The sequence below is a fragment of the Peromyscus maniculatus genome, chromosome 6 (genome assembly GCF_049852395.1).
Source record: "Peromyscus maniculatus bairdii isolate BWxNUB_F1_BW_parent chromosome 6, HU_Pman_BW_mat_3.1, whole genome shotgun sequence".
NCBI lineage: Eukaryota > Metazoa > Chordata > Mammalia > Rodentia > Cricetidae > Peromyscus > Peromyscus maniculatus.
Window position 1 is genome coordinate 21,532,427 of NC_134857.1, and position 25,437 is coordinate 21,557,863.

The window sequence follows — 25,437 nt, forward strand, 5'->3', positions numbered from 1 at the left end:
GTGCAAGAATGCCCGTTTTTCAAAAGCAGAGTGTTTTTCTTGCATGGCACACCTGGGATCGATTAAACTTCCTAAACGGAGTTGAATCACCTTCACTTTCAAGTTCTAGAAGCAAGTGTTCATTCAGGCTAAGAAGAGCACTCTTGTGCTATTCTGGGCATACACAGTTCAAATAGCATTCGTGTCTGCTCCCAGCCAGTACAGTGTATTGGACTGAATAGAAACTCCTGTTTTACTCAGTTTCCAATGCTGAGTTAAACTAGATATGCCTCGTTTGTGTAGGAAGCACAGTTCTTTTGTTTTGAGCCAGCTCACGGTACTGGCCCTATAGGAAACACAGTAGAGTGCAAGAATGCCCGTTCCTCAAAAACAGAGTGTTTTTCTTGCATGGCACACTAGGGTTCAATTAAACTTCCTAAACAGAGTTGAATCACATTCAGTTTCAAGTTCTAGCCCCATGGATATTCAGGCTAAGAACAGCACTCTTGTGCTATTCTGGCCCTACAGAGTACATATAGCATTCGCGTCTGTTCCCAGCCAGTACAGTGTATTGGACTGAAGAGAAGCTCCTGTTTTACTCAGTTTCCAAAACTGAGTTGAACTAGATATGCCCCGTTTGCGTAGGAAGCACAGTTCTTTTGTTCTGAGCTAGCTCACTGTACTGGCCCTGTAGGAAACACAGTAGAGTAGAAGAATGCCTGTTTCTCTAAAGGAGAGTGTTTTTTGCATGGCACACTAGGGTTCAATTAAACTACCTAAACGGAGTTAAATCACGTTCAGTTTCAAGTTCTAGCAGCAAGGGTTCATTCAGGCTAAGAACAGCACTTTTGTGCTATTCTGGCCATACACAGTGCAAATAGCATTCGCGTCTTTTCCCAGCCAGTACAGTGTATTGGACTGAAGAGAAACTACTTTTTTCTCAGTTATCAATACTGAGTTGAACTAGATATGCCCCGTTTGTGTAGGAAGCAAAGTTCTTTTGTTCTGAGCTAGCTCACTGTACTGGCCCTTTAGGAAAGACAGTACAGTAGAAGAATGCCCGTTTCTCTAAAGCAGATTGTTTTTCTTGCATGACACACTAGGGTTCAATTAAACTTCCTAATCGGAGTTGAATCACGTTCAGTTTCAAGTTCTAACAGCAAGGGTTCATTCAGGCTAAGAACAGCACTCTTGTGCTATTCTGCCCATACACAGTACAAATCGCATTTGCGTCTGTTCCAAGCCAGTACAGTGTATTGCACTGCAGAAAAGCTACTGTTTTACTCAGTTTCCAATACTGAGTTGAACTATATATGCACTGTTTGTGTAGGAAGCACAGTTCTTTTGTTCTGACCTAGCTTACTGTACTGGCCCTATAGGAAACACAGTAGAGTGCAAGAATGCCCGTTTCTCAAAAGCAGAGTGTTTTTCTTGCATGGCACACTAGGGTTCAATTAAACTTCCTAAATGGAGTTGAATCTCCTTCAGTTTAAAGTTCTAGCAGCAAGGGTTCATTCCGGCTAAGAACAGCACTCTTGTGCTATTCTGGCCAAACACGGTGCAAATAGCATTCGCATCTGTTCCCAGTCAGTACAGTGTATTGTACTCAAAAGAAGCTCCTGTTTTACTCAGTTTCCAATAGTGAGTTGAACTAGATATGCCCCGTTTGGTAGGAATCGCAGTTCTTTTGTTCTGAGCTAGATCAGTGTACTGGCTCTATAGGAAACAGAGTAGAGTAGAAGAATGCCCGTTACTCAAAAGCAGAGTGTTTTTCTTGCTTGGCACTTGGGGGTTCAGTTGAACTTCTTAAATATAGTTGAATCACGATCAGTGTCAAGTTCTAGCAGCAAGGGTTGATTCAGGCTAAGAACAGCAGTCTTGTGCTATTCTGGCCATACACAGTGCTTATAGCATTCGCGTCTGTTTCCAGCCAGTACAGTGTATTGGACTGAAGAGAAGCTCCTGTTTTACTCAGTTTCCTATACTGAGTTGAACTAGATATGCCCCGTTTGGTAGGAGCACAGTTCTTTGGTTCTGAGCTAGGCACTGTACTGGCTCTATAGGAAACACAGTAGAATAGAGGAATGCCCGTTACTCAAAAGCAAAGTGTTTTTCTTGCATGGCACACCAGGGTTTAATTAAACTTCCTAAACGGAATCGCATCAGGTTCAGTTTCAAGTTCTAGCAGCAAGGGTTCATTCAGGCTAAGAACAGCACTCTTGTGCTATTCTGGCTGTACATATTGCATATAGCATTCATGTGTGTTCCCAGCCAGTACAGTGTATTGGACTGAAGAGAAGCTCCTGTTTTACTGAGTTTCCAAAACTGAGTTGAAGTAAATATGCCCCGTTTGTGTAGGAAGAACTTTTCTTTTGTTCTGAGCTAATTCACTGTACTGGCCCTGTAGGAAACACAGTAGAGTGCAAGAATGCCCGTTTCTCAAAAGCAGAGTGTTTTTCTTGCATGGCACATTAGGGTTCAATTAAACTTCGTAAATGGAGTTGAATCTCCTTCAGGTTCAAGTTCTAGCAGCAAGGGATCATTCAGGCTAAGAACAGCACTCTTGTGCTATTCTGTCCATACACAGTGCATATAGCATTCGCGTCTGTTCCCAGCCAGTACAGTGTATTGGACTGAAGAGAAGCTCCTGTTTTACTCAGTTTCCTATACTGAGTTGAACTAGATATGCCCCGTTTTTATAGGAAGCACAGTTCTTTTGTTCTGAGCTAGTTCAATGTACTGGCCCTGTAGGAAACACAGTAGAGTGCAAGGATGGCCGTTACTCAAAAGCAGAGTGTTTTTCTTGCAAGGCACACTAGGGTTCAATTAAACTTCCTAAATGGAGTTGAATCTCCTTCAGTTTCAAGTTCTAGCAGCAAGGGGTCACTCAGGCTAAGAACAGCACTCTTCTGCTATTCTGGCCAATCACAGTGCAAATAGCTTTCGCATCTGTTCCCAGTCAGTACAGTGTATTGGACTCAGAAGAAGCTCATGTTTTACTCAGTTTCCAATACTGAGTTGAACTAGATATGCCCCGTTTGGTAGGAAGCACAGTTCTTTTGTTCTGAGCTAGTTCACTGTACTGGCTCTATAGGAAACACAGTAGAATAGGGGAATGCCCGTTACTCAAAAGCAAAGTGTTTTTCTTGCATGGCACCCCAGGGTTTAATTAAACTTCCTAAACGGAATTGAATCAGGTTCAGTTTCAAGTTCTAGCAGCAAGGGTTCATTCAGGCTAAGAACAGCACTCTTGTGCTATTATGGCCATACACAGTGCATATAGCATTCGCGTCTGTTCCCAGCCAGTACAGTGTATTGGACTGAGGAGAAACTCCTTTTTTACTCAGTTTTCAATACTGAGTTGAACTAGATATGCCCCGTTTGTGTAGGAAGCACACTTCTTTTGTTCTGAGCTAGCTCACTGTACTGGCCCTATAGGAAAAACAGTAGAGTAGAAGAATGCCCGTTTCTCAAAAGCAGAGTGTTTTTCTTGCATGGCACACTAGGGTTCAATTAAACTTCCTAAACGGAGTTGAATCACGTTGAGATTCAAGTTCTAGCAGCAAGTGTTCATTCAGGCTAAGAACAGCACTCTTGTGCTATTCTGGATATACAGTGCAAATAGCTTTCGCGTCGCTTCCCAGCCAGTACTGTGTATTGGACTGAAGAGAAGCTCCTGTTTTAGTCAGTTTCCAATACTGAGTTGAACTAGATATGCCCCGTTTGGTAGGAAGCGAAGTTCTTTTCTTCTGAGCTAGCTCACTGTACTGGCTCTATAAGAAACACAGTAGAGTAGAAGAATGCCCGTTACTCAAAAGCAGAGTGTTTTTCTTGCATGGCACACTGGGGTTCCATTAAACTTCCTAAATATAGTTGAATCACGTTCAGTGTCAAGTTCTAGCAGCAAGGGTTCATTCAGGCTAAAAACAGCACTCTTCTGCTATTCTGGCCATACACAGTGCATATAGCATTCGCGTCTCTTCCCAGCCAGTACAGTGTATTCGACTGAAGAGAAACTCCTGTTTTACTCAGTATCCAATGCTGAGTTGAACTAGATATGCCACGTTTGTGTAGGAAGCACAGTTCTTTTGTTCTGAGATAGCTCACTGTACTGGCCCTGTAGGAAACACAGTAGAGTAGAAAAATGCCCGTTTCTAAAAAGCAGAATGTTTTTCTTGCATGGCACACTAGGGTTCAATTAAACTTCCTAAACGGAGTTGAATCACGATCAGTTTCAAGTTCTGGCAGCAAGGGTTCATTCAGTCTAACAACAGCACTCTTGTGCTATTGTGTCCATACACAGTGCATATAGCATTCATGTCTGTTCCCAGCCAGTACAGTGTATTGGACTGAAGAGAAGCTCCTGTTTTACTCAGTTTCCTATACTGAGTTGAACTAGATATGCCCCTATTTATAGGAAGCACACTTCTTGTGTTCTGAGCTAGTTCAATGTACTGGCCCTGTAGGAAACACAGTAGAGTGCAAGGATGGCCCTTTCTCAAAAGCAGAGTGTTTTTCTTGCAAGGCACACTAGGGTTCAATTAAACTTCCTAAATGGAGTTGAATCTCCTTCAGTTTCAAGTTCTAGCAGCAAGGGTTCATTCAGGCTAAGAACAGCATTCTTGTGCTATTCTGGCCGATCACAGTCCAAATAGCTTTCGCATCTGTTCCCAGTCAGTACAGTGTATTGGACTCAAAAGAAGCTCATGTTTTACTCAGTTTCCAATACTGAGTTGAACTAGATATGCCCCGTTTGGTAGGAAGCACAGTTCTTTTGTTCTGAGCTAGCTCACTGTACTGGCTCTATAGGAAACACAGTAGAATAGAGGAATACCCGTTACTCAAAAGCAAAGTGTTTTTCTTGCATGGCACCCCAGGGTTTAATTAAACTTCCTAAACGGAATTGAATCAGGTTCAGTTTCAAGTTCTAGCAGCAAGGGTTCATTCAGGCTAAGAACAGCACTCTTGTGCTATTATGGCCATACACAGTGCATATAGCATTCCCGTCTGACCCAGCCAGTACAGTGTATTGGACTGAAGAAAAACTCCTCTTTTACTCCAATACTGAGTTGAACTAGTTGTTTTGTTCTGAGCTAGCTCACTGTACTGGCCCTGTAGGAAACACAGTAGAGTGCAAGGATGGCCCTTTCTCAAAAGCAGAGTGTATTTCTTGCATGGCACACTAGAGTTCAATTAAACTTCCTAACCGGAGTTGAATTACCTTCAGTTTCAAGTTCTAGCAGCAAGGGTTCATTCAGGCTAAGAACAGCACTCTTGTGCTATTCTGGCTGTACATATTGCATATAGCATTCGTGTCTGTTCCCAGACAGTACAGTGTATTGGACTGAAGAGAACCTCCTGTTTTACTCAGTTTCCTATACTGAGTTGAACTAGATATGCCCCGTTTGGTAGGAGCACAGTTCTTTTGTTCTGAGCTAGCTCACTGTACTGGCACTATAGGAAACACAGTAGAGTGCAAGAGTGCCTGTTTCTCAAAAGCAGAGTGTTTTTCTTGTAAGGCCGACTGGGGTTCAATACAACTTCCTAAACGGAGTTGATTCACATTCAGTTTCAAGTTCTAGCATTATGTGTTAATTCAGGGTAAGAACACCACTTTTGTGCTATTCTGGCCATAAACAGTGCAAATAGCACTCGCGTCTGTTCCCAGCAAATACAGTGTATTGGACTGAAGAGAAGCTCCTGTTTTACTCAGTTTCCAATACTGAGTTGAACTAGATATGCCCCGTTTGTGTCGGATGCCCAGTTCTTTTGTTCTGAGCTAGCTCACTGTACTGGCCCTATAGGAAACATAGTAGAGTGCAAGAGTGCCTGTTTCTCAAAAGCAGAGTGTTTTACTTGTAAGGCCGACTGGGTCTCATTACAACTTCCGAAACGGAGTTGATTCACATTCAGTTTCAAGTTCTAGCATTAAGTGTTAATTCAGGGTAAGAACACAACTATTGTGCTATTCTGGCCATTAACAAGGCAAAGAGCACTCGCGCTTTTTTCCAGCAAATACAGTGTATTGGACTGAAGAGAAGCTCCCGTTTTACTCAGTTTCCAATACTGAGTTGAAAGATATGCCCCGTTTCTGTAGGAAGCACAGTTCTTTTGTTCTGAGCTAGCTCACTGTACTGGCCCTATAGGAAACACAGTAGAGTGCAAGAGTGCCGGTTTCTCAAAACAGAGTGTTTTTCTTGTAAGGCCGACTGGGGTTCAATACAACTTCCTAAACAGAGTTGATTCACATTCAGTTTCAAGTTCTAGCATTAAGTGTTATTTCAGGGTAAGAACACCACTATTGTGCTATTCTGGCCATAAACAGTGCAAATAGCACTCGCGTCTGTTCGCAGCAAATACAGTGTATTGGGCTGAAGAGAAGCTCCTGTTTTACTCAATTTCCAATACTGAGTTGAACTAGATATGCCTCGTTTCTGTAGGAAGCACAGTTCTTTTGTTCTGAGCTAGCTCACTGTACTGGCCCTATAGGAAATACAGTAGAGTGCAAGAGTGCCTGTTTCTCAAAAGCACAGTGTTTTTCTTGTAAGGCCGACTGGGGTTCAATAAGACTTCCTAAACGGAGTTGATTCACATTCAGTTTCAAGTTCTAGTATTAAGTGTGAATTCAGGGTAAGAACAACACTATTGTGCTATTCTGGCCATAAACAGTGCAAATAGCACTCGTGTCTGTTCCCAGCAAATACAGTGTATTGGACTGAAGAGAAGCTCCCGTTTTACTCAGTTTCCAATACTGAGTTGAACTAGATATGCCCCGTTTGTGTAGGAAGCACAGTTCTTTTGTTCTGAGCTTGCTCACTGTACTGGCCCTATAGGAAACACAGTAGAGTGCAAGAGTGCCTGTTTCTCAAAAGCAGAGTGTTTTTCTTGTAAGGCCCACTGGGGTTCAATACAACTTCCTGAACAGAGTTGATTCACATTCAGTTTCAAGTTCTAGCATTAAGTGTTAATTCAGGGTAAGAACACAACTATTGTGCTATTCTGGCCATAAACAGTGCAAATAGCACTCGCGTCTGTTCCCAGCAAATACAGTGTATTGGACTGAAGAGAAGCTCCCGTTTTACTCAGTTTCCAATACTGAGTTGAACTAGGTATGCCCCGTTTGTGTCGGATGCCCAGTTCTTTTGTTCTGAGATAGCTCACTGTACTGGACCTATAGGAAACACAGTAGAGTGCAAGAGAGCCTGTTTATCAAAAGCAGAGTGTTTTTCTTGTAAGGCTGACTGGGGTTCAATACAACTTCCTAAACGGAGTTGATTCACATTCAGTTTCAAGTTCTAGGATTAAGTGTTAATTCAGGGTAAGAACAACACTATTGTGCTATTCTGGCCATAAACAGTGCAAATAGCACTCGTGTCTGTTCCCAGCAAATACAGTGTATTGAACTGAAGAGAAGCTCCTGTTTTACTTAGTTTCCAATACTGAGTTTCACTAGATATGCCCCATTTCTGTAGGAAGCACAGTTCTTTGGTTCTGAGCTAGCTCACTGTACTGGCCCTATAGGATACTCATTAGAGTGCAAGAGTGCCTGTTTATCAAAACAGAGTGTTTTTCTTGTAAGGCCGACTGGGGTTCAATACAACTTCCTAAACGGAGTTGATTCACATTCAGTTTCAAGTTCTAGCATTAAGTGTTAATTCAGGGTAAGAACACCACTATTGTGCTATTCTGGCCATAAACAAGGCAAATAGCACTCGCGTCTGTTCCCAGCAAATACAGTGTATTGGATTGAAGAGAAGCTCCTGTTTTACTCAGTTTCCAATACTGAGTTGAACTAGATATGCTCCATTTCTGTAGGAAGCACAGTTCTTTTGTTCTGAGCTAGCTCACTGTACTGGCCCTATAGGAAACACAGTAGAGTGCAAGAGTGCCTGTTTCTCAAAAGCATAGTGTTTTTCTTGTAAGGCCGACTGGGGTTCAATACAACTTCTTAAACGGAGTTGATTCACATTCAGTTTCAAGTTCTAGCATTAAGTGTTAATTCAGGGTAAGAACACCACTATTGTGCTATTCTGGCCATAAACAGTGCAAATAGCACTAGCGTCTGTTCCCAGCAAATACAGTGTATTGGACTGAAGAGAAGCTCCTGTTTTACTCAGTTTCCAATACTGAGTTGAACTAGATATGCCCCGTTTGTGTAGGAAACACAATTCTTTTGAACTGAGCTAGCTCACTGTAGTGGCCCTATAGGAAACACAGTAGAGTGCAATAATGCCCGTTTCTCAAAAGCAGAGTGTATTTCTTGCATGGCACACTAGGGTTCAATTAAACTTCCTAACCGGAGTTGAATTACCTTCAGTTTCAAGTTCTAGCAGCAAGGGTTCATTCAGGCTAAGAACAGCACTCTTGTGCTATTCTGGCTGTACATATTGCATATAGCATTCGTGTCTGTTCCCAGACAGTACAGTGTATTGGACTGAAGAGAACCTCCTGTTTTACTCAGTTTCCTATACTGAGTTGAACTAGATATGTCCCGTTTGGTAGGAGCACAGTTCTTTTGTTCTGAGCTAGCTCACTGTACTGGCACTATAGGAAACACAGTAGAGTGCAAGAGTGCCTGTTTCTCAAAAGCAGAGTGTTTTTCTTGTAAGGCCGACTGGGGTTCAATAAGACTTCCTAAATGGAGTTGATTCACATTCAGTTTCAAGTTCTAGCATTATGTGTTAATTCAGGGTAAGAACACCACTATTGTGCTATTCTGGACATAAACAGTGCAAATAGCACTCGCGTCTGTTCCCAGCAAATACAGTGTATTGGACTGAAGAGAAGCTCCTGTTTTACTCAGTTTCCAATACTGAGTTGAACTAGATATGCCCCGTTTGTGTCGGATGCCCAGTTCTTTTGTTCTGAACTAGCTCACTGTACTGGCCCTATAGGAAACATAGTAGAGTGCAAGAGTGCCTGTTTCTCAAAAGCAGAGTGTTTTACTTGTAAGGCCGACTGGGTCTCATTACAACTTCCGAAACGGAGTTGATTCACATTCAGTTTCAAGTTCTACCATTAAGTGTTTATTCAGGGTAAGAAAACAACTATTGTGCTATTCTGGCCATTAACAAGGCAAAGAGCACTCGCGCTTGTTTCCAGCAAATACAGTGTATTGGACTGAAGAGAAGCTCCCGTTTTACTCAGTTTCCAATACTGAGTTGAAAGATATGCCCCGTTTCTGTAGGAAGCACAGTTCTTTTGTTCAGAGCTAGCTCACTGTACTGGCCCTATAGGAAACACAGTAGAGTGCAAGAGTGCCGGTTTCTCAAAAGAGAGTGTTTTTCTTGTAAGGCCGACTGGGGTTCAATACAACTTCCTAAACAGAGTTGATTCACATTCAGTTTCAAGTTCTAGCATTAAGTGTTAATTCAGGGTAAGAACACCACTATTGTGCTATTCTGGCCATAAACAGTGCAAATAGCACTCGCGTCTGTTCGCAGCAAATACAGTGTATTGGGCTGTAGAGAAGCTCCAGTTTTACTCAATTTCCAATACTGAGTTGAACTAGATATGCCCCGTTTGTGTAGGAAACACAATTCTTTTGAACTGAGCTAGCTCACTGTAGTGGCCCTATAGGAAACACAGTAGAGTGCAATAATGCCGGTTTCTCAAAAGCAGAGTGTATTTCTTGCATGGCACACTAGGGTTCAATTAAACTTCCTAACCGGAGTTGAATTACCTTCAGTTTCAAGTTCTAGCAGCAAGGGTTCATTCAGGCTAAGAACAGCACTCTTGTGCTATTCTGGCTGTACATATTGCATATAGCACTCGCGTCTGTTCCCAGCAAATACAGTGTATTGGACTGAAGAGAAGCTCCTGTTTTACTCAGTTTCCAATACTGAGTTGAACTAGGTATGCCCCGTTTGTGTCGGATGCCCAGTTCTTTTGTTGTGAGCTAGATCACTGTACTGGCCCTATAGGAAACACAGTAGAGTGCAAGAGAGCCTGTTTATCAAAAGCAGAGTGTTTTTCTTGTAATGCTGACTGGGTTCAATACAACTTCCTAAACGGAGTTGATTCACATTCAGTTTCAAGTTCTAGGATTAAGTGTTAATTCAGGGTACGAACAACACTATTGTGCTATTCTGGCCATAAACAGTGCAAATAGCACTCGCGACTGTTCCCAGCAAATACAGTGTATTAGACTGAAGAGCAGCTCCTGTTTTACTCAATTTCCAATACTGAGTTGAACTAGATATGCCCCGTTTGTGTAGGAAGCACAGTTGTTTTGTTCTGAGCTAGCTCACTGTACTGGCACTATAGGAAACACAGTAATGTGCAAGAGTGCCTGTTTCTCAAAAGAAGAGTGTTTTTCTTGTAAGGCCGACTGGGATTCAATACAACTTCCTAAATGGATTTGATTCACATTCAGTTTCGAGTTCTAGCATTAAGTGTTAATTCAGGGTAAAAACACCAGTATTGTGCTATTCTGGCCATAAACAGTGCAAATAGCACTCGCTTCTGTTCCCAGCAAATACAGTGTATTGCGCTGAGAGAATCTCCTGTTTTACTCAGTTTCCAATACTGAGTTGAACTAGATATGCCTCGTTTGTGTAGGAAGCACAGTTCTTTTGTTCTGAGCTAGCTCACTGTACTGCCCTATAGGAAACACAGTAGAGTGCAATTGTGCCTGTTTCTCAAAAGCAGAGTGTTTTTCTTGTAAGGACGACTGGGGTTCAATACAAATTCCTAAACGGAGTTGATTCACATTCAGTTTCAAGTTCTAGCATTAAGTGTTAATTCAAGGTAAGAACACCACTATTGGGCTATTCTGGCCATAAACAGTGCAAATAGCACTCGCGTCTGTGCCCAGCAAATCAATGTATTGGACTGTAGAGAAGCTCCTGTTTTACTCAATTTCCAATACTGAGTTAAACTAGATATGCCTCGTTTGTGTAGGAAGCACAGTTCTTTTGTTCTTAGCTAGCTCACTGTACTGCCCTATAGGAAACACAGTAGAGTACAAGAGTGCCTGTTTCTCAAAAGCAGAGTGTTTTGATTGTAAGGACGACTGGTGTTCAATACAAATTCCTAAACGGAGTTGATTCACATTCAGTTTCAAGTTCTAGCATTAAGTGTTAATTCAAGGTAAGAACACCACTATTGGGCTATTCTGGCCATAAACAGTGCAAATAGCACTCGCGTCTGTGCCCAGCAAATCAATGTATTGGACTGTAGAGAAGCTCCTGTTTTACTCAGTTTCCAATACTGAGTTGAACTAGATATGCCCCGTTTGTGTAGGAAGCACAGTTCTTTTGTTCTGAGCTAGCTCACTGTACTGGCCCTATGTGAAACACAGTAGAGTGCAAGAGTGCCTGTTTCTCAAAAGCAGAGTGTTTTTCTTGTAAGGCCCACAGGGGTTCAATACAACTTTCTGAACAGAGTTGATTCACATTCAGTTTCAATTTCTAGCATTAAGTGTTAATTCAGGGTAAGAACACAACTATTGTGCTATTGTGGCCATAAACCAGGCAAATAGCACTCGCGTCTGTTCCCAGCAAATACAGTGTATTGGATTGAAGAGAAGCTCCTGTTTTACTCAGTTTCCAATACTGAGTTGAACTAGATATGCTCCATTTCTGTAGGAAGCACAGTTCTTTTGTTCTGAGCTAGCTCACTGTACTGGCCCTATAGGAAACACAGTAGAGTGCAAGAGTGCCTGTTTCTCAAAAGCATAGTGTTTTTCTTGTGAGGCCGACAGGGGTTCAATACAACTTCTTAAACGGAGTTGATTCACATTCAGTTTCAAGTTATAGCATTAAGTGTTAATTCAGGGTAAGAACACCACTATTGTGCTATTCTGGCCATAAACAGTGCAAATAGCACTCGCGTCTGTTCCCAGCAAATACAGTGTATTGGACTGAAGAGAAGCTCCTGTTTTACTCAGTTTCCAATACTGAGTTGAACTAGGTATGCCCCGTTTGTGTCGGTTGCCCAGTTCTTTTGTTCTGAGCTAGCTCACTGTACTGGCCCTATAGGAAACACAGTAGAGTGCAAGAGAGCCTGTTTCTCAAAAGCAGAGTGTTTTTCTTGTAAGGCTGTCTGGGGTTCAATACAACTTCCTAAACGGAGTTGATTCACATTCAGTTTCAAGTTCTAGGATTAAGTGTTAATTCAGGGTAAGAACAACACTATTGTGCTATTCTGGCCATAAACAGTGCAAATAGCACTCGCCTCTGTTCCCAGCAAATACAGTGTATTGCGCTGAGAGAATCTCCTGTTTTACTCAGTTTCCAATACTGAGTTGAACTAGATATGCCTCGTTTGTGTAGGAAGCACAGTTCTTTTGTTCTGAGCTAGCTCACTGTACTGGCCCTATAGGAAACACAGTAGAGTGCAAGAGTGCCTGTTTCTCAAAAGCAGAGTGTTTTTCTTGTAAGGCCGACTGGGGTTCAATACAACTTCCTAAACGGAGTTGATTCACATTCAGTTTCAAGTTCTAGCATTAAGTGTTAATTCAGGGTAAGAACACCACTATTGTGCTATTCTGGCCATAAAGAGTGCAAATAGCACTCGCATCTGTTCCCAGCAAATACAGTGTATTGGACTGAAGAGAAGCTCCTGTTTTACTTAGTTTCCAATACTGAGTTGAACTAGATATGCCCTGTTTGTGTAGGAAGCACAGTTGTTTTGATCTGAGCTAGCTCACTGTACTGGCCCTATAGGAAACACTGTAGAGTGCAAGAGTGCCTGTTTCTCAAAAGCAGAGTGTTTTTCTTGTAAGGCCGACTGGGGTTCAATACAACTTCCTAAACGGAGTTGATTCACATTCACTTTCAAGTTCTAGCATTAAGTGTGAATTCAGGGTAAGAACACCACTATTGTGCTACTCTGGCCATAAACAGTGCAAATAGCATCTGCGTCTCTTCCCAGCAAATACAGTGTATTGGACTGAAGAGAAGCTCCTGTTTTACTCAGTTTCCAATACTGAGTTGTACTAGATATGCCCCGTTTGTGTAGGAAGCACAGTTCTTTTGTTGTGAGCTAGATCACTGTACTGGCCCTATAGGAAACACAGTAGAGTGCAAGAGTGCCTGTTTCTGAAGAGCTGAGTGTTTTTCTTGTAAGGACGACTGGGGTTCAATACAACTTCCTAAACGGAGTTGATTCACATTCAGTTTCAAGTTCTAGCATTAAGTGTTAATTCAGGGTAAGAACACCACTATTGTGCTATTCTGGCCATAAACAGTGGAAATAGCTCCTGCGTCTGTTCCCAGAAAATACAGTGTATTGGACTGAAGAGAATCTCCTTTTTTACTCAGTTTAAAATACTGAGTTGAACTAGATATGCTCCATTTCTGTAGGAAGCACAGTTTTTTTGTTCTGAGCTAGCTCACTGTACTGGCCCTATAGGAAACACAGTAGAGTGCAAGAGTGCCTGTTTCTCAAAAGCAGAGTGTTTTTCTTGTAAGGACGACTGGGGTTCAGTATAACTTCCTAAACAGAGTTGATTCACATTCACTTTCAAGTTCTAGCATTAAGTGTTAATTCAGGGTAAGAACACCACTATTGTGCTATTCTGGCCATAAACAGTGCAAATAGCACTCGCGTCTGTTCCCAGCAAATACAGTGTATTGGACTGAAGAGAATCTCCTTTTTTACTCAGTTTCCAATACTGAGTTGAACTAGATATACTCCATTTCTTTAGAAAGCACAGTTGTTTTGTGCTGAGCTAGCTCACTGTACTGGCCCTATAGGAAACACAGTAGAGTGCAAGTGTGCCTGTTTCTCAAAAGCAGAGTGTTTTTCTTGTAAGTACGACTGGGGTTCAGTACAACTTCCTAAACAGAGTTGATTCACATTCACTTTCAAGTTCTAGCATTAAGTGTTAATTCAGGGTAAGAACACCACTATTGTGCTATTCTGGCCATAAACAGTGCAAATAGCACCTGCGTCTGTTCCAAACAAATACAGTGTATTGGACTGAAGAGAAGCTCCTGTTTTACTCAGTTTTCAATACTGAGTTGAACTAGATATGCCCCGTTTGTCTAGGAAGCACAGTTGTTTTGTTCTGAGCTAGCTCACTGTACTGGCCTTATAGGAAACACAGTAGAGTGCAAGAGGGCCTGTTTCTCAAAAGCAGAGTGTTTTTCTTGTAAGGCCGACTGGGGTTCAATAAGACTTCCTAAACGGAGTTGATTCACAATCAGTTTCAAGTTCTAGCATTAAGTGTTAATTCAGGGTAAGAAAACAACTATTGTGCTATTCTGGCCATAAACAGTGTAAATTGCACTCGTGTCTGTTCCCAGCAAATACAGTGTATTGGACTGAACAGAAGCTCCGGTTTTACTCAGTTTCCCATGCTGAGTTGTACTAGATATGCCCTGTTTATGTAGGAAGCACAGTTCTTTTGTTCTGAGCTAGCTCACTGTACTGGCCCTATAGGAAACACAGTAGAGTGCAAGAGTGCCTGTTTCTCAAAAGCAGAGTGTTTTTCTTGTAAGGCCGACTGGGGTTCAATAAGACTTCCTAAACGGAGTTGATTCACATTCAGTTTCAAGTTCTAGCATTAAGTGTTAATTCAGGGTAAGAACACCACTATTGTGCTATTCTGGCCATAAACAGTGCAAATAGCACCTGCGTCTGTTCCCAGCAAATACAGTGTATTGGACTGAAGAGAAGCTCCTGTTTTACTCAGTTTCCAATACGGAGTTGAACTAGATATGCCCCGTTTGTGTAGGAAGCACAGTTCTTTTGTTCTGAGCTAGATCACTGTACGGGCCCTATAGGAAACACAGTAGAGTGCAAGATTGCCTGTTTCTCAAAAGCAGAGTGTTTTTCTTGTAAGGCCGACTGGGGTTCAATAAGACTTCCTAAATGGAGTTGATTCACATTCAGTTTCAAGTTCTAGCATTATTGTTAATTCAGGGTAAGAACACCACTATTTGCTATTCTGGCCATAAACAGTCCAAATATCACCTGCGTCTGTTCCCAGCAAATACAGTGTATTGGACTGAAGAGAAGCTCCTGTTTTACTCAGTTTCCAATACTGAGTTGAACTAGATATGCCCCGTTTGTGTAGGAAGCACAGTTCTTTTGTTCTGAGCTAGCTCACTGTCCTGGCCCTCTAGGAAACACAGTAGAGTGGAAGAGTGCCTGTTTCTCAAAAGCAGAGTGTTTTTCTTGTAAGGCCGACTGGGGTTCAATACAACTTCCTAAACGGAGTTGATTCACATTCAGTTTCAAGTTCTGGCATTAAGTGTTAATTCAGGGTAAGAACACCACTATTGTGCTATTCTGGCATAAACAGTGCAAATAGTACTCGCGTCTGATCCCAGCAAATACAGTGTATTGGACTGAAGAAAATCTCCTGTTTTACTCAGTTTCCAATACTGAGTTGAACTAGAAATGCCCCGTTTGTGTAGGAAGCACAGTTCTTTTGTTCTGAGCTAGATCACTGTACTTGCCCTATAGGAAACATAGTAGAGTGCAAGAGTGCCTGTTTCTCAAAAGCAGAGTGTTTTTCTTGTAAGGCCGACTGGGGTTCAATACAACTTCCTAAACGGAGTTGATTCACATTCAGTTTCAAGTTCTAGCATTAAGTGTTAATTCAGGGTAAGAACACCACTATTTGCTATTCTGGCCATAAACAGTGCAAATAGCACCTGCGTCTGTTCCCAGCAAATACAGTGTATTGGACTGAAGAGAAGCTCCTGTTTTACTCAGTTTCCAATACTGAGTTGAACTAGATATGCCTCGTTTGTGTAGGAAGCACAGTTCTTTTGTTCTGAGCTAGATCACTGTACTGGCCCTATAGGAAACACAGTAGAGTGCAAGATTGCCTGTTTCTCAAAAGCAGAGTGTTTTTCTTGTAAGGCCGACTGGGGTTCAATACAACTTCCTAAACGGAGTTGATTCACATTCAGTTTCAAGTTCTAGCATTAAGTGTTAATTCAGGCTAAGAACACCACTATTGTGCTATTCTGGCCATAAACAGTGCAAATAGCACCTGCGTCTGTTCCCAGCAAATACAGTGTATTGGACTGAAGAAAAGCTCCTGTTTTACTCAGTTTCCAATACTGAGTTGAACTAGATATGCCCCGTTTGTGTAGGAAGCACAGTTCTTTTGTACTGAGCTAGATCACTGTACTGGCACTATAGGAAACACAGTAGAGTGCAAGAGTGCCTGTTTCTCAAAAGCAGAGTGTTTTTCTTGTAAGGCCGACTGGGGTTCAATACAACTTCCTAAACGGAGTTGATTCACATTCAGTTTCAAGTTCTAGCATTAAGTGTTAATTCAGGGTAAGAACACCACTATTGTGCTATTCTGGCCATAAACAGTGCAAATAGCACCTGCGTCTGTTCCCAGCAAATACAGTGTATTGGACTGAAGAGAAGCTCCTGTTTTACTCAGTTTCCAATACTGAGTTGAACTAGATATGCCCCGTTTGTGTAGGAAGCACAGTTCTTTTGATGTGAGCTAGATCACTGTACTGGCCCTATAGGAAACACAGTAGAGTGCAAGAGTGCCTGTTTCTCAAAAGCAGAGTGATTTTCTTGTAAGGCCGACTGGGGTTCAAGACAACTTCCTAAACGGAGTTGATTCACATTCAGTTTCAAGTTCTAGCATTAAGTGTTAATTCAGGGTAAGAACACCACTATTGTGCTATTCTGGCCATAAACAGTGCAAATAGCACTCGCGTCTCTTCCCAGCAAATACAGTGTATTGGACTGAAGAGAAGCTCCTGTTTTACTCAGTTTCCAATACTGAGTTGAACTAGATATGCCCCGTTTATGTAGGAAGCACAGTTCTTTTGTTCTGAGCTAGCTCACTGTACTGGCCCTATAGGAAACACAGTAGAGTGCAAGGGTGCCTGTTTCTCAAAAGCAGAGTGATTTTCTTGTAAGGCCCACTGGGGTTCATTACAACTTCTTAAATGGAGTTGATTCACATTCAGTTTCAAGATCTAGCATTAAGTGTTAATTCAGGGTAAGAACACCACTATTGTGCTATTCTGGCCATAAACAGTGCAAATAGCACCTGCGACTGTTCCCAGCAAATACAGTGTATTGGACTGAAGAGAAGCTCCTGTTTTGCTCAGTTTCCAATACTGAGTTGAACTAGATATGCCCCGTTTATGTAGGAAGCACAGTTCTTTTGTTCTGAGCTAGCTCACTGTACTGGCCCTATAGGAAACACAGTAGAGTGCAAGGGTGCCTGTTTCTCAAAAGCAGAGTGTTTTTCTTTTAAGGCCGACTGGGGTTCAATACAACTTCCTAAACGGAGTTGATTCACATTCAGTTTCAAGTTCTAGCATTAAGTGTTATTTCAGGGTAAGAACACCACTATTGTGCTATTCTGGCCATAAAGAGTGCAAATAGCACACGCGTCTGTTCCCAGCAAATACAGTGTATTGGACTGAAGAGAATCTCCTGTTTTACTCAGTATCCAATACTGAGTTGAACTAGATATGCCCCGTTTGTGAGGGGAAGCACAGTTCTTTTGTTCTGAGCTAGCTCACTGTACTGGCCCTATAGGAAACACAGTAGAGTGCAAGAGTGCCTGTTTCTCAAAAGCAGAGTGTTTTTCTTGTAAGGCCGACTGGGGTTCAATACAACTTCCTAAACGGAGTTGATTCACATTCAGTTTCAAGTTCTAGCATTAAGTGTTAATTCAGGGTAAGAACACCACTATTGTGCTATTCTGGCCATAAACAGTGCAAATAGCACCTGCGTCTGTTCAAAGCAAATACAGTGTATTGGACTGAAGAAAAGCTCCTGTTTTACTCAGTTTCCAATACTGAGTTGAACTAGATATGCCCCGTTTGTGTAGGAAGCACAGTTCTTTTGTACTGAGCTAGATCACTGTACTGGCACTATAGGAAACACAGTAGAGTGCAAGAGTGCCTGTTTCTCAAAAGCAGAGTGTTTTTCTTGTAAGGCCGACTGGGGTTCAATACAACTTCCTAAACGGAGTTGATTCACATTCAGTTTCAAGTTCTAGCATTAAGTGTTAATTCAGGGTAAGAACACCACTATTGTGCTATTCTGGCCATAAACAGTGCAAATAGCACCTGCGTCTGTTCCCAGCAAATACAGTGTATTGGACTGAAGAGAAGCTCCTGTTTTACTCAGTTTCCAATACTGAGTTGAACTAGATATGCCCCGTTTGTGTAGGAAGCACAGTTCTTTTGTTGTGAGCTAGATCACTGTACTGGCACTATAGGAAACACAGTAGAGTGCAAGAGTGCCTGTTTCTCAAAAGCAGAGTGTTTTTCTTGTAAGGCCAACTGGGGTTCAAGACAACTTCCTAAACGGAGTTGATTCACATTCAGTTTCAAGTTCTAGCATTAAGTGTTAATTCAGGGTAAGAACACCACTACTGTGCTATTCTGGCCATAAACAGTGCAAATAGCACTCGCGTCTGTTCCCAGCAAATACAGTGTATTGGACTGAAGAGAAGCTCCTGTTTTACTCAGTTTCCAATACTGAGTTGAACTAGATATGCCCCGTTTATGTAGGAAGCACAGTTCTTTTGTTCTGAGCTAGCTCACTGTACTGGCCCTATAGGAAAAACAGTAGAGTGCAATTGTGCCTGTTTCTCAAAAGCAGAGTGATTTTCTTGTAAGGCCCACTGGGGTTCATTACAACTTCTTAAATGGACTTGATTCACATTCAGTTTCAAGATCTAGCATTAAGTGTTAATTCAGGGTAAGAACACCACTATTGTGCTATTCTGGCCATAAACATTGCAAATAAAACTCGCGTCTGAAACCAGCAAATACAGTGTATTGGACTGAAGAGAAGCTCCTGTTTTACTCAGTTTCCAATACGGAGTTGAACTAGATATGCCCCGTTTGTGTAGGAAGCACAGTTCTTTTGTTCTGAGCTAGCTCACTGTACTGGCCCTATAGGAAACACAGTAGAGTGCAAGATTGCCTGTTTCTCAAAAGCCGAGTGTTTTTCTTGTAAGGCCGACTGGGGTTCAATACAAATTCCTAAACGGAGTTGATTCACATTCACTTTCAAGTTCTAGCATTAAGTGTTAATTCAGGGTAAGAAAACCACTATTGTGCTATTCTGGCCATAAACAGTGCAAATAGCACTCGTGTCTGTTCCCAGCAAATACAGTGTATTGGACTGAAGAGAAGCTCCTGTTTTACTCATTTTCCAATACTGAGTTGAACTAGATTTGCCTCGTTTGTGTAGGAAGCACAGTTCTTTTGTTCTGAGCTAGATCACTGTACTGGCCCTATAGGAAACACAGTAGAGTGCAAGATTGCCTGTTACTCAAAAGCAGAGTGTTTTTCTTGTAAGGCCGACTGGGGTTCAATACAACTTCCTAAACGGAGTTGATTCACATTCAGTTTCAAGTTCTAGCATTAAGTGTTAATTCAGGGTAAGAACACCACTATTGTGCTATTCTGGCCATAAACAGTGCAAATAGCACCTGCGTCTGTTCCCAGCAAATACAGTGTATTGGACTGAAGAAAAGCTCCTGTTTTACTCAGTTTCCAATACTGAGTTGAACTAGATATGCCCCGTTTGTGTAGGAAGCACAGTTCTTTTGTACTGAGCTAGATCACTGTACTGGCACTATAGGAAACACAGTAGAGTGCAAGAGTGCCTGTTTCTCAAAAGCAGAGTGTTTTTCTTGTAAGGCCGACTGGGGTTCAATACAACTTCCTAAACGGAGTTGATTCACATTCAGTTTCAAGTTCTAGCATTAAGTGTTAATTCAGGGTAAGAACACCACTATTGTGCTATTCTGGCCATAAACAGTGCAAATAGCACCTGCGTCTGTTCCCAGCAAATACAGTGTATTGGACTGAAGAGAAGCTCCTGTTTTACTCAGTTTCCAATACTGAGTTGAACTAGATATGCCCCGTTTGTGTAGGAAGCACAGTTCTTTTGTTGTGAGCTAGATCACTGTACTGGCCCTATAGGAAACACAGTAGAGTGCAAGAGTGCCTGTTTCTCAAAAGCAGAGTGTTTTTCTTGTAAGGCCGACTGGGGTTCAAGACAACTTCCTAAACGGAGTTGATTCACATTCAGTTTCAAGTTCTAGCATTAAGTGTTAATTCAGGGTAAGAACAGCACTATTGTGCTATTCTGGCCATAAACAGTGCAAATAGCACTCGCGTCTGTTCCCAGCAAATACAGTGTATTGGACTGAAGAGAAGCTCCTGTTTTACTCAGTTTCCAATACTGAGTTGAACTAGATATGCCCCGTTTATGTAGGAAGCACAGTTCTTTTGTTCTGAGCTAGCTCACTGTACTGGCCCTATAGGAAACACAGTAGAGTGCAATTTTGCCTGTTTCTCAAAAGCAGAGTGATTTTCTTGTAAGGCCCACTGGGGTTCATTACAACTTCTTAAATGGAGTTGATTCACATTCAGTTTCAAGATCTAGCATTAAGTGTTAATTCAGGGTAAGAACACCACTATTGTGCTATTCTGTCCATAAACAGTGCAAATAGCACCTGCGTCTGTTCCCAGCAAATACAGTGTATTGGACTGAAGAGAAGCTCCTGTTTTGCTCAGTTTCCAATACTGAGTTGAACTAGATATGCCCCGTTTATGTAGGAACCACAGTTCTTTTGTTCTGAGCTAGCTCACTGTACTGGCCCTATAGGAAACACAGTAGAGTGGAAGGGTGCCTGTTTCTCAAAAGCAGAGTGTTTTTCTTGTAAGGCCGACTGGGGTTCAATACAACTTCCTAAACGGAGTTGATTCACATTCAGTTTCAAGTTCTAGCATTAAGTGTTAATTCAGGGTAAGAACACCACTATTGTGCTATTCTGGCCATAAACAGTGCAAATAGCACCTGCGTCTGTTCCCAGCAAATACAGTGTATTGGACTGAAGAAAAGCTCCGGTTTTACTCAGTTTCCAATACAGAGTTGAACTAGATATGCCCGTTTGTGTAGGAAGCAGAGTTCTTTTGTACTGAGCTAGATCACTGTACTGGCACTATAGGAAACACAGTAGAGTGCAAGGGTGCCTGTTTCTCAAAAGCAGAGTGTTTTTCTTGTAAGGCCGACTTGGGTTCAATACAACTTCCTAAACGGAGTTGATTCACATTCAGTTTCAAGTTCTAGCATTACGTGTTAATTCAGGGTAAGAACACCACTATTGTGCTATTCTGGCCATAAACAGTGCAAATAGCACCTGCGTCTGTTCCCAGCAAATACAGTGTATTGGACTGAAGAAAAGCTCCTGTTTTACTCAGTTTCCAATACTGAGTTGAACTAGATACGCCCCGTTTGTGTAGGAAGCACAGTTCTTTTGTACTGAGCTAGCTCACTGTACTGGCCCTATAGGAAACACAGTAGAGTGCAAGAGTGCCTGTTTCTCAAAAGCAGAGTGTTTTTCTTGTAAGGCCGACTGGGGTTCAATACAACTTCCTAAACAGAGTTGATTCACATTCAGTTTCAAGTTCTAGCATTAAGTGTTAATTCAGGGTAAGAACACCACTAATGTGCTATTCTGGCCATAAACAGTGCAAATAGCACCTGCCTCTGTTCCCAGCAAATACAGTGTATTGGACTGAAGAGAAGCTCCTGTTTTACTCAGTTTCCAATACTGAGTTGAACTAGATATGCCCCGTTTGTGTAGGAAGCACAGTTCTTTTGTTGTGAGCTAGATCACTGTACTGGCCCTATAGGAAACACAGTAGAGTGCAATTGTGCCTGTTTCTCAAAAGCAGAGTGTTTTTCTTGTAAGGCCGACTGGGGTTCAATACAACTTCCTAAACGGAGTTGATTCACATTCAGTTTCAAGTTCTAGCATTAAGTGTTAATTCAGGGTAAGAACACCACCATTGTGCTATTCTGGCCATAAACAGTGCAAATAGCACTCGCGTATGTTCCCAGCAAATACAGTGTATTGGACTGAAGAGAAGCTCCTGTTTTACTCAGTTTCCAATACTGAGTTGAACTATATATGCCCTGTTTGTGTAGGAAGCACAGTTCTTTGTTCTGAGCTAGCTCACTGTACTGGCCCTATAGGTAACACAGTAGAGTGCAAGAGTGCCTGTTTCTCAAAAGCAGAGTGTTTTTCTTGTAAGGCCGACTGGAGTTCAGTACAACTTCCTAAACGGAGTTGATTCACATTCAGTTTCAAGTTCTAGCATTAAGTGTTAATTCAGGGTAAGAACACCACTATTGTGCTATTCTGGCCATAAATAGTGCAAATAGCACCTGCGTCTGTTCCCAGCAAATACAGTGTATTGGACTGAAGAGAATCTCCTGTTTTACTCAGTTTTCAATAGTGAATTGAACTAGATATGCCCCGTTTGTGAGGGGAAGCACAGTTCTTTTGTTCTGAGCTAGCTCACTGTACTGGCCCTATAGGAAACACAGTAGAGTGCAAGAGTGCCTGTTTCTGAAGAGCTGAGTGTTTTTCTTGTAAGGCCGACTGGGGTTCAATACAACTTCCTAAACGGAGTTGATTCACATTCAGTTTCAAGTTCTAGCATTAAGTGTTAATTCAGGGTAAGAACACCACTATTGTGCTATTCTGGCCATAAACAGTGGAAATAGATCCTGCGTCTGTTCCCAGAAAATACAGTGTATTGGACTGAAGAGAATCTCCTTTTTTACTCAGTTTACAATACTGAGTTGAACTAGATATGCTCCATTTCTGTAGGAAGCACAGTTTTTTTGTTCTGAGCTAGCTCACTGTACTGGCCCTATAGGAAACACAGTAGAGTGCAAGAGTGCCTGTTTCTCAAAAGCAGAGTGTTTTTCTTGTAAGGACGACTGTGGTTCAGTACAACTTCCTAAACAGAGTTGATTCACATTCACTTTCAAGTTCTAGCATTAAGTGTTAATTCAGGGTAAGAACACCACTATTGTGCTATTCTGGCCATAAACAGTGCAAATAGTACTCGTGTCTGATCCCAGCAAATACAGTGTATTGGACTGAAGAGAAGCTCCTGTTTTACTCAGTTTCCAATACTGAGTTGAACTAGAAATGCCCCGTTTGTGTAGGAAGCACAGTTCTTTTGTTGTGAGCTAGATCACTGTACTTGCCCTATAGGAAACATAGTTGAGTGCAAGAGTGCCTGTTTCTCAAAAGCAGAGTGTTTTTCTTGTAAGGCCGACTGGGGTTCAATACAACTTCCTCAACGGAGTTGATTCACATTCAGTTTCAAGTTCTAGCATTAAGTGTTAATTCAGGGTAAGAACACCACTATTTGCTGTTCTGGCCATAAACAGTGCAAATAGCACCTGCGTCTGTTCCCAGCAAATACAGTGTATTGGACTGAAGAGAAGCTCCTGTTTTACTCAGTTTCCAATACTGAGTTGAACTAGATATGCCCCGTTTGTGTAGGAAGCACAGTTCTTTTGTTCTGAGCTAGCTCACTGTCCTGGCCCTATAGGAAACACAGTAGAGTGCAAGAGTGCCTGTTTCTCAAAAGCAGAGTGTTTTTCTTGTAAGGCCGACTGGGGTTCAATACAACTTCCTAAACGGAGTTGATTCACATTCAGTTTCAAGTTCTGGCATTAAGTGTTAATTCAGGGTAAGAACACCACTATTGTGCTATTCTGGCCATAAACAGTGCAAATAGCACTCGCGTCTGATCCCAGCAAATACAGTGTATTGGACTGAACAGAAGCTCCTGTTTTACTCAGTTTCCAATACTGAGTTGAACTAGAAATGCCCCGTTTGTGTAGGAAGCACAGTTCTTTTGTTCTGAGCTAGATCACTGTAATTGCCCTATAGGAAACATAGTAGAGTGCAAGAGTGCCTGTTTCTCAAAAGCAGAGTGTTTTTCTTGTAAGGCCGACTGGGGTTCAATACAACTTCCTAAACGGAGTTGATTCACATTCAGTTTCAAGTTCTAGCATTAAGTGTTAATTCAGGGTAAGAACACCACTATTGTGCTATTCTGGCCATAAACAGTGCAAATAGCACCTGCGTCTGTTCCCAGCAAATACAGTGTATTGGACTGAAGAAAAGCTCCTGTTTTACTCAGTTTCCAATACTGAGTTGAACTAGATATGCCCCGTTTGTGTAGGAAGCACAGTTCTTTTGTACTGAGCTAGATCACTGTACTGGCACTATAGGAAACACAGTAGAGTGCAAGAGTGCCTGTTTCTCAAAAGCAGAGTGTTTTTCTTGTAAGGCCGACTGGGGTTCAATACAACTTCCTAAACGGAGTTGATTCACATTCAGTTTCAAGTTCTAGCATTAAGTGTTAATTCAGGGTAAGAACACCACTATTGTGCTATTCTGGCCATAAACAGTGCAAATAGCACCTGCGTCTGTTCCCAGCAAATACAGTGTATTGGACTGAAGAGAAGCTCCTGTTTTACTCAGTTTCCAATACTGAGTTGAACTAGATATGCCCCGTTTGTGTAGGAAGCACAGTTCTTTTGTTGTGAGCTAGATCACTGTACTGGCCCTATAGGAAACACAGTAGAGTGCAAGAGTGCCTGTTTCTCAAAAGCAGAGTGTTTTTCTTGTAAGGCCGACTGGGGTTCAAGACAACTTCCTAAACGGAGTTGATTCACATTCAGTTTCAAGTTCTAGCATTAAGTGTTAATTCAGGGTAAGAACAGCACTATTGTGCTATTCTGGCCATAAACAGTGCAAATAGCACTCGCGTCTGTTCCCAGCAAATACAGTGTATTGGACTGAAGAGAAGCTCCTGTTTTACTCAGTTTCCAATACTGAGTTGAACTAGATATGCCCCGTTTATGTAGGAAGCACAGTTCTTTTGTTCTGAGCTAGCTCACTGTACTGGCCCTATAGGAAACACAGTAGAGTGCAATTTTGCCTGTTTCTCAAAAGCAGAGTGATTTTCTTGTAAGGCCCACTGGGGTTCATTACAACTTCTTAAATGGAGTTGATTCACATTCAGTTTCAAGATCTAGCATTAAGTGTTAATTCAGGGTAAGAACACCACTATTGTGCTATTCTGTCCATAAACAGTGCAAATAGCACCTGCGTCTGTTCCCAGCAAATACAGTGTATTGGACTGAAGAGAAGCTCCTGTTTTGCTCAGTTTCCAATACTGAGTTGAACTAGATATGCCCCGTTTATGTAGGAACCACAGTTCTTTTGTTCTGAGCTAGCTCACTGTACTGGCCCTATAGGAAACACAGTAGAGTGGAAGGGTGCCTGTTTCTCAAAAGCAGAGTGTTTTTCTTGTAAGGCCGACTGGGGTTCAATACAACTTCCTAAACGGAGTTGATTCACATTCAGTTTCAAGTTCTAGCATTAAGTGTTAATTCAGGGTAAGAACACCACTATTGTGCTATTCTGGCCATAAACAGTGCAAATAGCACCTGCGTCTGTTCCCAGCAAATACAGTGTATTGGACTGAAGAAAAGCTCCGGTTTTACTCAGTTTCCAATACAGAGTTGAACTAGATATGCCCGTTTGTGTAGGAAGCAGAGTTCTTTTGTACTGAGCTAGATCACTGTACTGGCACTATAGGAAACACAGTAGAGTGCAAGGGTGCCTGTTTCTCAAAAGCAGAGTGTTTTTCTTGTAAGGCCGACTTG